Here is a 17,227-nt window from a genome sequence, read left to right on the forward strand (position 1 = left end):
TAGGCCCTATCAAGAACATCAGCTATAATAGATAATGCATGCTTACGAATAAATTCAAATGAGATAAACAAATACATAGCTCCATAATCAAATAATGCACAAGCATATATAGAATAAAATGATAAGATACCTGACACCACTGCATTAGAGGCGTGTGCATCCTCCTGAGTCATCACATAAACATGTCCTTGGGTCTTTGGCCTTCCTGTTTTCTGTAGGAAGCTAGTTGCTCACTAGTTATCTCCTTCCCGACATGCTGACCAGAAGATGCTTGAGGCTTAGGTGCTGACATATATCTCAAATCCTGCACACTAGATGTTCTATATTCTCCAGAAGACAGTTGTGGACACCCGGTGTGGGCTCCTTTTTTCTCACCCGGCCTTTAATTAGGGTTAGACCGATTAAAAATATTGGATCAAAAATCAAATTATTATTATTATTATTATTATTATTATTTAATAACTTCAAGAAATTATGGGTTCATGACTTCCATAAGGGGTAAGCCCTTAATGTTAATTACCTTGGACATTGTCGCAGGAACCTCCGATTAAGTAATAAGTGTGAATAAGGAAACAAGTTGTGACAATAAATTTCATTCATTTCAATAAATATGAATTCATGGACTTCATTAAAAATGCAAGGAGTGTGAAATCATCTTAATTTATGAACTTGTGTCTGAACATGTGTCTTGGACATTTTGCATTTTTGAATTTGATTTGCATCTTATGTTTGATTTGAATTTCAAGTTATGAATTCTCTATGTTGATGAACCATAAACTTGATTTTGACTTTCCATAAGCTTCGGCTTTTATGCTTCCAGTCTTGACTTGTGAAACTCTTTGGGTCTTTGACTTCTAATATCTTGAGACTGCTGAGTTCAATTATTGACTTATATGAATTTTCAAATCTTGACCCTTTTTATATTTTGAGTCTTGGCTTGGTTGTTTTGGCTTTGATTATATATATATATATATATATATATATATATATATATAAATTTATCACATCATATATATATGTATATTTGAACATAGTCGCTGAATGTGCTTCATCACCACATTACATGCCTTATTGTCGTCTTAAATATATATATCTCATTGTTTTAAAATTTTGCCGTTGACTTAAAATGAATATTCTTGCCATTGTTTCGGGATGAATATATATATATATATATATATATATATATATATAAATCCATGCTTATCATATTCATCCCCATGTGCATGGTGGGGCTTGCCTTTTTGAAAATTCTCCTTTCAACGAATGATGGACATGAGTATATGTGCATGCATGCCATTACATGTTTCCCATTTTATCCTTTCATTTATTTATTTCCGTGCATGTTTCATCTTAAGTCAAAGATGCATTCTTGGGCTTTTTTCTTTTCTTTTTTTTTTATTGTATTTTATGAGCTCCTATTTTCTTTATTAGTTGTTGGTTTGAGACTTTGAGCTATAGCAAAGGCATCACTTAGAGCCCTTCTGAAATAGGCTCTGGATTTTTTTTTACAGGGCTCATGCGTGAATATATATATATATATATATATATTAATAAGAAAAAGAGGAATGCATAGTCAGCTTCATAGAAACTTTATATTAAATTTACAATAATGTCATGGTGAGACTTAGCCTTGATGAAAAGAGACTAAAGTCTACCAAAAGGACTCCATCAATGACTCTTGCTCATTATTCCACAACGTTCATGAACCCATACTCTACCAGAGACCAATTGTTATCTTCTTTAATTGTAAAGTTTGCAGATTCAATATGGTAGATGTGTATGTATATTTATTCTTATATGTATATGTATATGTTTGATGTATATGTATACTTGTATGTATATGGTATCTATTTGTTCCTATATGTAAACACATGGATCATCAATGATAGTTGTTCAAGGGCTTGAGGACTTGTTCCACTCACTCACTCACTCACTCTCTCTCTCTCTCTCTCTCTCTCTCTCTAACATGGTATTAGAGACCTAGGTTCCTCTAGTCACCGCGGTCAGCCGTCAGCTGCGCCATAGACCTTCTCTCTCTCATTGCAAGCAATCTCTTTGTCACCGGCCTTCTCTCAAGCCAAATCTACAAACTGCCCAGCCTCTCTTACTCTTTCCCATTATTTTCCCTTACAAAAAAGACCCACCCTGAGCTCAGCCCGACCACTGCACACTCGCGTTGCGCTAACCACCACGCCCTTGCCCAACCCGGTCACTGCGTAGCCTCAGGCCTCGACCTCAAGCTACCTCTTTCTCTGGATACCACGGTCACCTCCTTCATGGGCCACCTACCGCCGCATAACGGCGCCCCCACATGCAACAATGATTTCAAGCTCTCATTCATCCATGCTTCCAAATCTCTAGTTTGTATCGCTAGTTTATGTGACCTTGCTTAGAGTTTCTCCATGCCATGTTACTAGCCTGTCACCATCTCATCACTGCAATCACTGTCAGCCAACTCCGATCCAATGTAGCAATGTCCATCATACACTAGTAGATGTGTAAGCATTCCAATGCCAATTTCTTATTTGATGGCCGATATATATATCTACTAGCGGAAGTTGCCAATTTCTTATTTGATGGCTACATACACTAGTGGACATGCATGCATTCCTATGCCACTTTCTTACATTCCTACACCAAATGATAGCCAACACTTGATAATGGCAGACATAGCTTGATTAAAAAAAAAAAAATTACTGACATTGTTGTACTGTTTTATATAGTGAGATATATATATATATATATACATTAAATATATATATATATGGATATTTTGGGTTAATTCACAAGGAGGGCAGTGTTCTTGCTGTCTTTAGCTTTACTTTTGTGCCTTCGGTATCCTTATCTACTTGGTTTCCGCCTCCTGCCCCTGCTTCATCTCGGCATTCTTCATGAGCAAAGAGGATCATAACTTGTCTCTATTGTGGCATATTGGGCCACCTTGCGCGTGATTGTTGGAAGAAGCAGTGTGGACTTCCACGCGTCACTTCCCCTAGTACTTCTCTACTTGCTCCACCTCTTCTTCACAAGTCTCCCTCTCCCCATACACATTCTGTACATGCCCCCGTAGATCAACAGCTGTTGGCGATGTTACGGTAGTTCCAGTAATCCCATCTAGCGGACTCTTCCCCTTCTATTTGTGATGCGCATTCCGCTCAAGTTACTCCATCTGCTTTAGGTAGTTTCTGTCCTCTCTAGCTTCTTGACTTTGGTGCTTCCCTTCACATGACCCCTGATATCACTCATCTTCACCAGTCTCATTCCCCATCTCACATCACCCATGTTCACACTGCTGATGGCACACTTCTTCCTGTTTTCTCTACTGGTAATCTCTTTTATAGTGCTTTCTCAGTCCCTTCGGTCTCTCATGTTCCTTGTTTATCCATGAATCTTATATTTGTTAGCCAGCTCATTGATTATGATTGTCAGGGTATCTTTGATCGTACCTCGTGTAGTGTGCAAGATCACAGTAAAGCGGTGATTGGAGCTGTCCGTCGTCATAATAGAGTTTATGCGTTAGATTCCCTTCATCTTCCATCTTCAGTTGGACCCGTTCAACACTGTTATACTACCGTTCAGTCTCATTATAAGTGCCATCATTGTCTTGGCCACTTATGTCCTTTTCATATGTCGTCCCTTGTTCATCATGGTGTTTTAGGACCTATCTCTCCTCCTTCGAGTCACTTCTCATCTTGATGGCTACTATCTCTCTCAGCAGTGTTACACTCGAGATCTACTTGCTCGCTCTTTTTTTGCTATGATACACACCTAATTCTCTACCTTTATCAAAACCTTTTGGTCTGACTCTGGCGGTGAGTACACCTCTCTTCCTTTCCCCAATCATTTGACCTTTTGCTTTTTTTTTTGCTATGATACACTCCTAGTTCTTCTCTTCCTTTTGATGTTGTCTGTTTTGGATATAACCTAGGTAAGCAGCTCTAATATCCTAATCCTTTGAGTGTGTCTCAGACTACTGCCCGAACTTATTCACTCTGATGTTTGGGGTCTCACTCCTTTTGTCTCTAAAGGTGGTCATCGCTATTATGTTCTTTTTATAGATGACTACACTCGCTTCACATGGCTTTATCTTATGCCTCACCGTAGCCAGTTATTGTCTATCTATCACTTCACTTTGTATCTCCCTGTCCATTATGCTTCCGCTAACACTAGCGTTTCAGATGTCCTTGAGCCAGATACCTACAAGGAAGCAGTTTGGTCACCTGAGTGACAGACTGCTATGTCAGAGAAGCTTAATGCCTTGACTCAGACTCACACATGGGATCTCATTCCCTTTCCTTCTCATGTTGTTCCCATCACTTGTTGTTGGATCTATAGGGTGAAGACTCATTTTGATGGATCTCTCGAGTGCTATAAAGCATGTTTGGTTGCTTATGGCTTTCAGAAAGAGTATAACAATGACTATGAGGAGACTTTTGCCCTAGTAGCCCACATGCACACTTTGTATACTTTGGTTGCTGTTGCGGTTGTTCGTGGGTGGGTCTTTCATCAGCTTGATGGGAAGAATGCTTTTCTTCACGGGGACTTGAAGGAGGAGGTTTACATGACTCCTCCTCCCGGCCTTTGAGTGCCTCCAGGGTTTTTTTGTCGCCTTCACCGTGCTCTTTATGGTCTCAAACAGGCTCCAAGGGCCTGGTTTGAGCGGTTCAGCACAGTAGTTGAGGCTGCTGGTTTCATTGTGAGCATACATGATCTAGTAATCTTTATTCATTCTTCCTCTTAGGGCCGGAGCATACATGATCTAGTACTCTGTCTTCGTTCGATCCTACAAGATTTTGGTGTACTACTTCCTTCTTCCACTCCTTTTCACTATGACAGTATAGGTGCTCTTTAGATTACTGTCGATCCAGTTAAGCATGAGCTGACCAAACACAACCAAACACATTGGTGTGGATGTTCACTTCACTCGATGTCATGTACGCACTCAGATAGTGGCACTTCATTATCTTCCCATAGAGGTTCAGGTGGCTGATTTCTTCACTAAAGCGTAGATGCATGATCAGCATCTCTTCATGTTATCCAAACTCAATGCGTACGATCCACCTTACGTTTGAAGAGTGGTGGGGGTGTTAGATGTATATGTATATTTATTCTTATATGTATATGTATATGTTAGATGTATATGTATACTTGTATGTATATGCTATCAATTTGTTCCTATATGTAAACACATGGATCATCAATGATAGTTGTTCAAGGACTTGAGGACTTGTTCCACTCTCTCTCTCTCTCTCTCTCTCTCTCTCTCTCTCTCTAACACAATAATCTTGAAACAACCCCATTTATCATTTGCTAACTTTATTGCTCCCTTAACATATCAATCTTTACTCTGCAATCGATCATAGTAGTGTTCAACTTCAACATCAAAGTCTTCTCATTAATCTTTTACAGCCTTGATCATTTTGAATATATATATATATATATAGTTTGGACTTGTGATGTATATGAATAATACAATGGATAATTATCTAAGGGGCAAGATTTTAGTGCAGAATTTCATAGCTTCATTCTTTATCCAATGGAAGGATTGAAGCATCTTCTCTTTGTGTTATCATATATATATATATTTATATTAATGAAATTTCATTTAAAGGTTTGTATATTGCTATTGAAGAGAAATTTCATTTCTATACAACATGAAAATTTGAGCATCAATGAGAAACATCTACAATCCCCAAATCCTTTAGATTCCACTGTCCTGAGTTTACCTCCATCTCATGAGCCATTTTCCTTCTTCGGTAGCACACTATAAGATGGTCCATCAACTAGGTTCTCAGTTTCTTTGCTAACCATGGGATCCATAATAATGAGGCAGGCCATGATATATAGGATGACTGCGAAAGAGGCTTTCTTCATTGGCTAATGCTTCTTTGATACTTCGGTTCTGGTTAATATCATGTTAACTACGATCCTTATAAGCAAGTCTTAGAGGGATCACCTTACCCATTAAGAAATTGCGCGCATTAGTACCTTTGTCCATTATATCCAACTTTGTAATGACATCGATAGTCCGGGAACCATTTGGATAGATAGTCCTTGCCATTTGGAGTACATTAGAATTTGGTAAATCTGCATTTGATGGTGAAACCGCTAGGATTATGTAAGTTTCATGTTTGATGTAGGTTGTAATCATGATTCATATTTTTCACTCGATATCACTTGGTTGGTCATCAACAAGCACTTTGTTTTGAGACTCGCTCAGAAAACTTGCATATTGGAGGCTTGATGTGCACATACATGGGATAAGTCCACTAGGGCATGCATGATTGGATGGAAAATGATCTGGAAAAGTTATTTTTCCTTTGTCTTATGCTAATATTTAATATGTGAGTATTGTGCCAATTTGTTTTATCTTCTGTTATTTATATTAGGTTGAAGTTTGTATGTATGTTTTTATCAAGACAAGTTCTAATACAAGTTTCTAGTCATCTTCAGTTTGAGCACTAAGCTTGAACCTTCCATATTTTGCTTTGTCTCTTCACTCTCTCCGATTTACACTTTGGTCATTCCAAGCAGATCATGAGCCAAAACAATATTTAGAACATTGGGTGAGAATATCTTCAAACGAATCTGTTTGTCTAGAACTCCCTTATTTCCTCTTGCTTCTCTATTTTTATTTTTTATTTTTTAACCTAGATTTCCCTCATAATATCCAAGAAATCATAGAACCTCTGCCCAGGCAAGTGAAGAAACTCTCCTACTTGTCGCCCTCATCCGCATCTACTTGACGAGGCTAGTGTATGAGTTGTAGAACCATTGGCCTCCACGTGCAAATGTCTGACCCGCTTGGCAAAAAACCATAGCCAACGAGGCTTGCGTGGGAGCGTCATTTGGAGCAGACAGCATTGTGGCAGCACATTGCATCATCTTCGCCTAGTTTCAGCTTTAAATAGAAGCTTCCAATGTTTTCTTAGTTAGCAACAGATCAAACAGCAACACAAAATAATATCCCATTTATTTGATCGCATAAAGTAGCAACATGGGTAGTATCCTTTTCAACCTCAGCTTTATTTACCGCATCATTGGCAGCCTCAATCTTAGCAGCATGGGTATCATCATGCATCCACTGGTACCTTATAGATCTTCACAATGATGAGCAGCGGCAACAATGGTAGTAATAGTGGCGAATGCGGCGGCGATCTTCTTTCTACTTTATGTATATATATATATGCCTAACAGGGACATCCTTGTTGCATCCCCCACATCAAGTAAAGGCACTACCATCCTTCTTCTGGTTGTCTCAGCTTTGACCCTCTTTCTCTGTCTCGAGGGATTCGACGAATATGTATCTTCGGGTTTAAAGCATGATCACCTCCATTCAAAGACATTGTTGGTGATGATGACGTCTCCGGATGGGAAGCAGATCATCTTGTCCATATCGTGGGGACTGAGGCTAGTGTGCACGGCATCGATAATGGCTCGTGCCACCAAAATGTTGGCCTAATAGACGTCATCACAGCAATTAGTGTCCACTTAACTATCAGTCTTCGATTGCAATGAGGGAAGGGTGTACCAATAGCTTTAATATTTTCTCAATGACAGAATAGAAGAGAAAAGAAACGGTAGCAACAGTGATGATGATAAGCAACGACAATGACAATGGTAGTGGCAACCATTCTCCAATGGCAAAGCAGTAGCAAAAGGGAGGTGCGAAAGCAATGAGTTGACAGCCCGAGTTGGGAGACTAGCGAGGGATATTCCAACCTCGCTAGAGCTGGAAGCGGCGATGGCGAGCAGCAACTTTAGCAGCGACGGCGATGTCATCAACGACTTTTCCTTCCTTTTTTTTTGACTTTGACTTCTTCTTTTTTTTCTTTTTCTTCTCCCTCTGATCTTCTTTCGTTCTCCTTCTTCAATCTTCTGCTTTAAATCTCTCTCTCTCTCTCTCTCTCTCTCTCTCTCTCTCTCTCTCTCTCTTTATCTTATGGTTCTTTCTCTCCTTCCCCTGACTCTTTGTCTTTTGTTAGCTTCACAGCTGCTAGTTCCTTCTCCTCGTCTTTCTCTTCTTTTGATCTGTTCCTCTTCTACTCGCCGGGTCCTCCCCTTGATTTTCTCTTCTTCAGATCTGTTCCTCTTCTAGTCGTCGGGTCCTCCCCTCATCCTCTTCTTCTTCTGATCTCTCCTCATCTTTTATAATCTTTAAGCCGTATGTCGTGGTTGATCGTAAAGGTTGATCGTGAGGCCTTTACGTCGTCGTAAAGCGGTTGCGTTGGACCATGAGGCCACATGACAAACAAATTTTTCTTTATTTAATTTTTTTATATTTAATTTATTATTATTATTATTATCATATATATTATATTATATTATATTATATAATATTATATTATATTATTTATTTATTTTACTTATTTATTTGTTATTATTTTTATTATTATTATTATTATTATCTTATTTTATTATATATAATTTATATCTGATTTAATTTTTTATTTTATTGTTATATATACATATATTTATCCGATTTGATTGTTTATTTTATTTTATTATTTTATGATTATTATTATTTTATTCAATTTTTATTATATATATATATATATATATATTATCAGATTTTATTTATTTTATTTTAATTTATTTTATCATATAATTTTTTTATCTGATTTGGTTTTTTTGTTATATATTTTTTTATCTGATTTGATTTATTTGATTTGTTTTATTTTACTTTTTATCTTTTTATTTTTTATTTTTTAGATTTAATTTTAATTTTTTTAATTTAATTTATTATATATATATATATATATATATTTGCCTCGTGATTTGTATACATGGCTGATTTTGGGATTGAGATCAACTCGAGATATGTGTTCTTGGCTGATCTTGTAATTTGAGTATTTTTAGATCACCTCGAGATCTGTGTTCTCAGTTGATTTTGAGATTTGAATATTTTGGATCGTCTCAAGATCGGTGCTCATAGTTGATTAGAGATTTGAATATTTTGGATCGGCTCGAGATCGGTGGTTTTGGTTGATCTTGGAATTTGGATATTTTTAGATCGACATGAGAACTGTGCTCTCGGTTGATCTTGAGATTTGTATACTTAGATCGCCTCAAAATATGTGTTCTTGGCTATTTTAGATCGACTAGAGATCTGTGCTCTCGGCTGATCTTGATATTTGTGTATTTAGATCGCCTTGAAATATGTGTTCGTGGCTGATCTTGAGATTTAAATTTTTTGGATCACCTTGAGATATGTGCTCTCGGCTTATCTTGGGATTTGAATATTTTAGATTACCTCGAGATCTGTGCTCTTAGCTGATCTTGGGTTTTTTGTATTTTAGATCGCCTCGAGATATGTGCTCTAGGCTAATCTTTAGATTTGAATATTTAGATCATCTTGAAATGTGTTCTCGGCTGATCTTGAATATATCCAAATGTGATGAAATGTATTTATCTTAACCACATGTTGTCCTAATTCGATTATGATTTGGCTATATGTGATTTTAAAATTTTGATTTGATTTGAATTAGGACATGAAAATTTTTTATATAAACACTTGGTAATACGATGCTCCAAACTGCCATACATGAAACAAGCTATAGTAGTAAATCTGCAATCTGCGGTCAGATGTGCACCTTCACAAGTAGCACATCTCTAGCAAGAATGGGAAGGAACATGTGTCAACCCTCGAGATCACTGTGTTGGTAGACTATTGATAGTCTAAGATGCACCTTGTTCCACCTCCAACTTAGGCTTTTTTCCACTTCCAGACTGACGGGTCTTCTGATAGTTAAAGCATCTATCCCTCTTTTTTTGAAACTTTCTATTATGATCTTTAGTGTCACCCCATACAGTATTCAAGGACTTGGCATGACTCAAAACCTCTGCATAACTGGTCAGGTGTAAAACGGCCAACCCTCTACGAATATGTGCTTGTAAGCCTCCCTCAAAGTGCAAGGCCTTGCTCTGATCATCATCTACCAACTTTGGAGCATACTTGAAAAGTCTTTCAAACTCCATTTCATACTTATCAATAGTCATACTTCTTTGAGTCAAATTAATGAATTTCCTTTCAAACTGAACCATCTTATCTCGGGCAAAGTACTTACAAAAGAGGGCTTCTCTCAATTTCTCCCATGATTCAAACTCTTATCCCTGATGAATGCGAAGCTCTTCTTGGTACCAGTGGTTCGCCGAACCCTTGAGCATGTACACCCAAACTTGTGCTTTTCTTCTTTTCTACACTTCATCACTGTGAACGTCTACTCCATTTTCTCTACCCAAACTTGCACTTCATTGGGATTAGTAGTGCCCTCGAACGGTGGTGGACTAGATCTCTTGAATTCCATCATGGTTTTCTCCTTTGGCTCTATAGCCGGAGGAAGAGGAGGTGGTGGGGGCAGTGCTGGTATTTGGTGTTACCTTTGCTCACCTACCAACACTACCACTTCCCTCATAAAATCCAGTATAACTTCCTGGTTACTCACTGTATTTGTCCCTCCTTCAGCAGTAACTTCCTTGGCAGTAGATGCTTGTCCCAGCAATTCGGAAACACTTCTGCTAGCAACTCTATGAGGTAACATTTTGTGAGGTAAACCCAATTGGCGTCAGACAAACAAAATGACTATGTCGAATTAACTAACCTATAAGGATTTCATGCTAAACTAAAGTTAGATCGCCTTAATGCTCTAAATCAGAAGGTTTTGTTCAAAAACTAGGGTCAAAATTAACTGAGAGGCTCTGATACCACTTAGATTTGTCACGCCTTGAACTCGGCTCACTCGCTCAATGTGTCGACAAACGACAATATAACCACAAGGCTGAGGCCAAGTGGGCATGCAAGGCCTCAATATCTGTCTCACACAAAAAAAGTATAACAAAGTACCAACTTCACAAATGCAAAAGAATCCAAGGGGTATATTACCCAGGTTTACAACTATGATTAGCGAAAAACTAAAAGTCCAAGAGTTAAAGCTTTAAACAAATAACAAGTTTCAGATTCACAAATAGAAGAACTATTTACATGATAACCAACTGGTGTTCTCTCAATGGTCCCTGCTAAGCAATCCACCACATACTTACTCATGATTTGAAAAGGAAGAAACAACTATATATGAGTTTGATAGCCCAGTAAGCACCTACTAAAACAAAATTATCGGGATCACATAACTCAAAACTTGAAAGTAAGAAGCTCAAGTGTAATGTCATACAATAAATATCAGAAATAAAACCAAAATTCAGAATATTTTAAACAATTATAATTTTCCAAATAAATGAGTATATATGTCCCCCAAATAACTAATGCCGAAAACAAAACATTAAAATTCATATATTTAAAGTCGATGACCCGAGTCAGATTTTCAAAGTTCATTTATTTATTCTCGGTGATCCGAACCAGATTATGAGAGGCCATTATTCTCCACCAACCGAACGATGTGAAAATATAGTTTCTTATTGAAGCCAGAGGTTCATGTTGGCATCTTCAGTGTTTAATACCCAATGACAGGGTTATTGCAAGTTAACTTGGGCACTACAAGTTCCTATATCAAAATATGTCGCGTCTAAAATCATTGTCAACGCCAAAATAGTGAAATTCAATGATCCCATTTTTCTAATGAAAATAATTCCAATTATTTTAAAATAAGATAATGCTAATATGTGACAAGAATAATTAGAATTTAATTAAGCATGTGACAATAATAATTAAAATATAAGTAATCAATAATTGTGTGCATAATTAAGGTTATAAATCATGATTTTTGCAAACCATTCAATACTTAAGTAACAAAAGTAACAAGTGCTTCGAGAAGTTCACAAGTGAAAACAAAATAAAATATAATTTACATAAGCATAGTGGCTGCCAAACTAAACATACAATATGAAATTAAGTAAAGTAGCATAACCAAAAGATTAAATAAACAATTAAATAGATAAAAATCTATAAGTTTTGAAATGAATGAAAGACATATTATTTAAAACCCCAAAACATTTCAATATTATATCAGAAATGGTTTTAAACAATAAAACCCAAAATAATTAAATAATATGTAAATCATTATCGATAACCATAATTTTTATATAAACATATATAAAGGTTTATATGTGGTTTACTTACCTAATGCTCGCTAATTTTCCGAATCCAATTTGAAACTAAATTCTAGAAAACCCAACTCGAACACTAAGATCAAAGCTCTGAGAAAGTTCTTATGATCATAAAACATATTCCAAATTTTCAATATTTCTAATATTCAACTATCTGTAAACCATGTCAATCTAAATATGCCGAATGCTTGCCAGGAATTTTTTAACAAAACAATAATACTCTAACTAGGTCACTGTAACGATGGATAGATGCCACCTTTAAAAAATCACCAGCAATAAACTATTTAGCCATGAAGAACTGGTCCCACCTATTAAGCCCAAACATTCAAAAGAACTAATAACATTCAGAAATGAAATCAAGCTTGAAAAGGCTACACCTAAGGCTTACCAATTCTTTAAGAATATAAGAAGGTTTGGAGTATCATTCAAAGTAAAAAGAAGGCATAGGTTTAAGCAACAAAAATATCACCATTACGACATACAATTAAAGCAATGTCATGTTGAACAAAAACTGAGTCCAAAGTGCCTACTCTTTTCACTGTTGAGATATAAATAATATCCTCTCAAATTGAAAACTCCAAAGCACTCACTAACCCTATAGGAAAAGATCATGGATTTGATATAAGTGTGCTAGTCATTGTTTGATAATCAGAAATAAAATACAATGCTCTGAACACAGAAATGAAGAGATGATATTAAAAGCTATGCATTATTAGCAATTTTACCTTTCTTTGTCTACCTAAAATAATATCAAATTGCCCTAGTTAAGTTTGAGAGAGGAAATTTTATGCAGATGAGCACAAGCTTCACCTAGCCCTAATCTAGCATGGTGCACAAGTTGAGACAATAAAAAAAAGGCATGGATCAAGAAAAACTAGTTCGTATCTAATGAATTACAACCCATACCACCCTAAACCTAACATATATAACTATGAATTTAATAGCAAAAATGTAGACCATACACACATGTGATTCTTCTCCATAGAAGAAATTTGTGGAGAAAAATCCAATGCTGTGAATGAAGAAACTCCTCTCTTCCTTTATGCATATGAGATCAAAAAACTAGAGGTAGGGTAACCGTTATAGGTGCTTCTTTCTTATCCCAAGGTGTGGTCGTTGAAGCGAGTGGCTTGTGGGACGTGGCTGGAATTTGAATTAACAATATAAAAAATTTGAAAAACATTTTTTAAAAAAGATGCTAAGGATAAGGTATAACATGCTATTTAAAATTATAATAACATGGTGGGGTCCACATTAATATTTGGTAGAAATAATTGGTTGCTATTTAGGAAAGTGTTTAAGGCTGCCAATCAACTTACTTATAAATATATATATTCTTTGTTGACAATTACATCATCAATTATTCAAAATAGCATATATACTTTCTCTTTCCCATTTTTCAATATTTTTAAAGGTATATATATTATGAATTATTATACATTCATGTAATTTTTTTTACTAATTTTATATTAACAAAATGTTACATGTTTGTTCTTTTGAGATTGTGTTGACATCATTAATAGAACACACATTCTTATCATTAATTCTTCACAATTTCAAGACCTCTACCAAAATAGAAAGCAAACATTATCCCTAAATGTTATGGCGCATGTGATTTTGACTTACATTTCGTATATGTAAAAATTAGTTAGGAAAGCTCCACTTATAATGTGAGTGTACTTCCACATTAGCTTTGCAAAGCTTTTTAAATCTTAAGTGGTAAATTATATCTAGTTGACTTAGGATATTCAAATAGCCCAAATTTAATTGCCTAATAACATGCATACACATTTTTCATATCAATTCCCTATGTTTTGATTGATAAGGTGATTGTAATTATGGATTAAAATTATATTTTGTGTTTTATAGAATAAATTGGAGATTTGAGTCAAAGTATATAACATCCTAATTTTCATAGGGACTAAGGTAAGGGTTGCCATAAGTGAAACCTTGAGAGTGGAAAAAAAGAAGGAAGAAGAAGAAGATGAAGGGGAAAAGAAGAGAAAGGAGAGGAATATGGGAGGAGAGAGCTCGGGGGCATCAAGTAGGAAGCTAAGTTTGGGTTTTTAAATTTAATTCCAAGTTGGATCCATCCTTGGTTAAAATGGTACGGATTGGAGTTTAAATGTTCATTTGATAGATACTATAATATTTGTGTATTATGCGAGATTCTTAGTAGTATAAATGGGTGTGATTTGTATATGTATTGACATGTGAATGTGTACCTATATTTATGTACCCATGTGCGTGTCTATGTGTATGTGTGTATGTCTATTCCCATATATGACAAGCATAGATGATCTATGTGTATACGTGTGTGCATGTGTGATCTACTTGTGCAAATTGTATATGTGAATGTGAATGTGTATGTGTGTGTACATGTATAGTTGTATATGTGAATGTGAATGTGTATGTGTGTGTACATGTATAGTTGTATATGTGTATATGCATATAGACATGTATGAGTATATGTAGCCATGTAGATGTATATATATGTCAAACTATATGTGTATATGTGAATATGTGTAGATGTGTATATGTCTATATGTGTGTTGGTGTTCATCTATAATACATATATATATATATATATATATATAAATATGAGGGGCATGTATTTTTTTGTATGCCAAACATGGATACAAGATATATATGCATATATGCAGAGTGCATGTAGTTTGGAAATGACATGAATGTATGCTTATAGGTATCTCTGTATCAGTTACATGGTATACATGCATGCCCAATTTGTGACAATTTGATTAGCATTATCTATGTATGAAACACATATGAAGCATTGTATACTATACATGTGTACATATAGCTTAGTAAAGGCATTTAAGGTTTAATGTAGGAATACTATGCTAGTAGAACATGCATATATGGATATCATAGCGCCCATGTAGAGGTCTTGGACTTGAGTACAAGAGAGAGATTTAACGCATGTCAGGTTATTCATGTTAGTACATTTGAACTTATGATACTATTTATGCATGATTAGTTATTGGGTTCTAATGTATTTTGAATGTAAGAGCTAGGTTGTGTTGGGTTTGGACCACACATTATGTGTGGATCTAAAGATATATGAGCACAAGTTATGTAGATGTACACAAATAACATTTGTAATTGTGTATATCTCATCATATTTATTTTTGAATCGACCCAATTATGGTGATCTAAATAAAGTCTGGATATGGTCCTAATTATCTAAAATTAGATGTGTGGATTTACATAATAATAATATGATGTGTAGAATTCCTAGGGCAAAATCGTCAAGTCTATGATAGGCAGACTTGTAATTAGCCTCATAAAGATTTCTTATAAATAGGGTGTGGTCCCTGATTGAACATGCTAATGATATGAGATTGACAATGCTCTTTGCGTGTGACCCGCAAGTGCATAGGTTTGTCGAAGTAATAAATCCCAGGTGAGTGGGTATCGTATTCACAGGGAATAGTGAATAGAAATACAACGATTGCTATTTAACTAGGATGAGAATGAATCAGTGATGGTGTGAATAAGATTGATATGAAAAGACTGAAAGAAATAAGAAAGAGAGGCACGATAAAATGAGAGAAAAGGCAATCGATAGAAGTGGGGTACTCAGATAATGCTCCCCCTAGGACTAATGTTTTAAGTGCAAGACCAACTATTATGTATCCTAATTGATGCTTAATGAGTCGTGGACATACTTGAATACACGGTCCCAAACCTAAGGTCAACCGTGACTAACTCTACCCTATGCCCCGGTGGAGAAATTAAACAGTCTCAACACCTCACACTGTGTAAAGTTGCAAGACGCTCTAGGGATTTCAGGTGATAGACCCTATTCCTATGTGTAGATCTAACCCTTTGGTCCAGGCGAAAGATCCCTAGTCATAATTAAGCCCCAGTTGCTAAAGTCACTTCAACGCTTCACTCTGTTGCTCGCACAACTAAGCCCCAGCGGAGTTCATCCCTTAGCCTTTCACTCTACTATGACCGTAAAGAACCCTTGGAACGTGGAGGTAGGATAAATCACATCGGAAGGGATAGGGGACGCTCCACTACCTCTCGACTCACCCTCTCAACCTTCTCCAACCTTGCTTTGTCTAACCCTCATGGTGTGTCACTTATCCACAAAGATTACCAACATGGATTCTCAACCCTAGTGTCACTTTAAGGGAAAAATCATTCAATAAGCATTCAAGTTTGGAACTCAATTAAAACATCAATTAAGGAAAGCATAATAAAAGGTCAGAGAAGCAATAACATCCTAGGGTTTACAAAATTCAAATACCCACTAGGGGTTTAGCTCTCCATGGAGCAAGATACAATCAATAATGAAATCAAAAGTAAAAATAAGTAATCCATAGGAAAATCCCCTCAGTATTCATGTCAATGGTCTTGTGGAGTGGCCTCGTCCTCTCCAAAGGTCCCCTTGTCAAGCCTAGGGCACACCTCGCCGAATCGGTGTCGACGAAAGCTCCCCCAATAACTATTTTCCAAGAGAATCACGGTGTCAAAGCCGGAGAACCACTCCAAAAGCCTTACCAAAACCCCTCTAAACCCTAGCTGTCGGGCTCTCAAAAGATGGAGAAAGATGAGACAAAGGATGCTGAAATCGGGCTAAAAAATGGCTTTAAATAGGCTAGAATCGGGCATTTACACGAGCCTGTGGATGTTCCCCACGCCCATGTGGAATTTCCACACGCCAGTGTGGATTCTCTGGAATTCTGATTTTCGGCTGACTGTGAACAGTAACTGCTACAATAAATTACTACAATGATTTGTTATAATAACCTGCTACAATACCCTCGCCAAAAATAATCCTGAATCCACTTTTCATCAAGGCAACATAAACGGAAATGTGACTGCCTTCATGCCCCTCCAACTCATTATAATGGCTTGAATACATGGAGGTTGGCACACATTCACGTATCTTAGAGCCCCACTTGTGTCTTCGCTTTTGATGCTTCCAAGATTCCACCAAATAGTGCATTCACGACCTACTTTTGGTTTTTTTTATAATACTTAGCTTTGCAACTTTACATGCGCAAAAGAACACAAATACACATGTATTAGTGCTTAAACATGACAAAAGTCATGCTCATCATAAGGAAAGAATACTTCTCATTCTTAAGACACAAGCACTTATTAGAGATTCAGAATTAGAGTTCCCATCTGCCTT

At 36.4% G+C, this 17,227-nt stretch overlaps 1 pseudogene; it reads right to left on the reverse strand.

Moving 5' to 3' along the window:
- Positions 1–5,803: 5,803 nt before the first annotated feature.
- On the reverse strand, positions 5,804–7,782 carry LOC120284143 (annotated as a pseudogene).
- Positions 7,783–17,227: the final 9,445 nt, after the last annotated feature.

This window comes from Dioscorea cayenensis, chromosome 19 (genome assembly GCF_009730915.1).
Source record: "Dioscorea cayenensis subsp. rotundata cultivar TDr96_F1 chromosome 19, TDr96_F1_v2_PseudoChromosome.rev07_lg8_w22 25.fasta, whole genome shotgun sequence".
Lineage (NCBI taxonomy): Eukaryota > Viridiplantae > Streptophyta > Magnoliopsida > Dioscoreales > Dioscoreaceae > Dioscorea > Dioscorea cayenensis.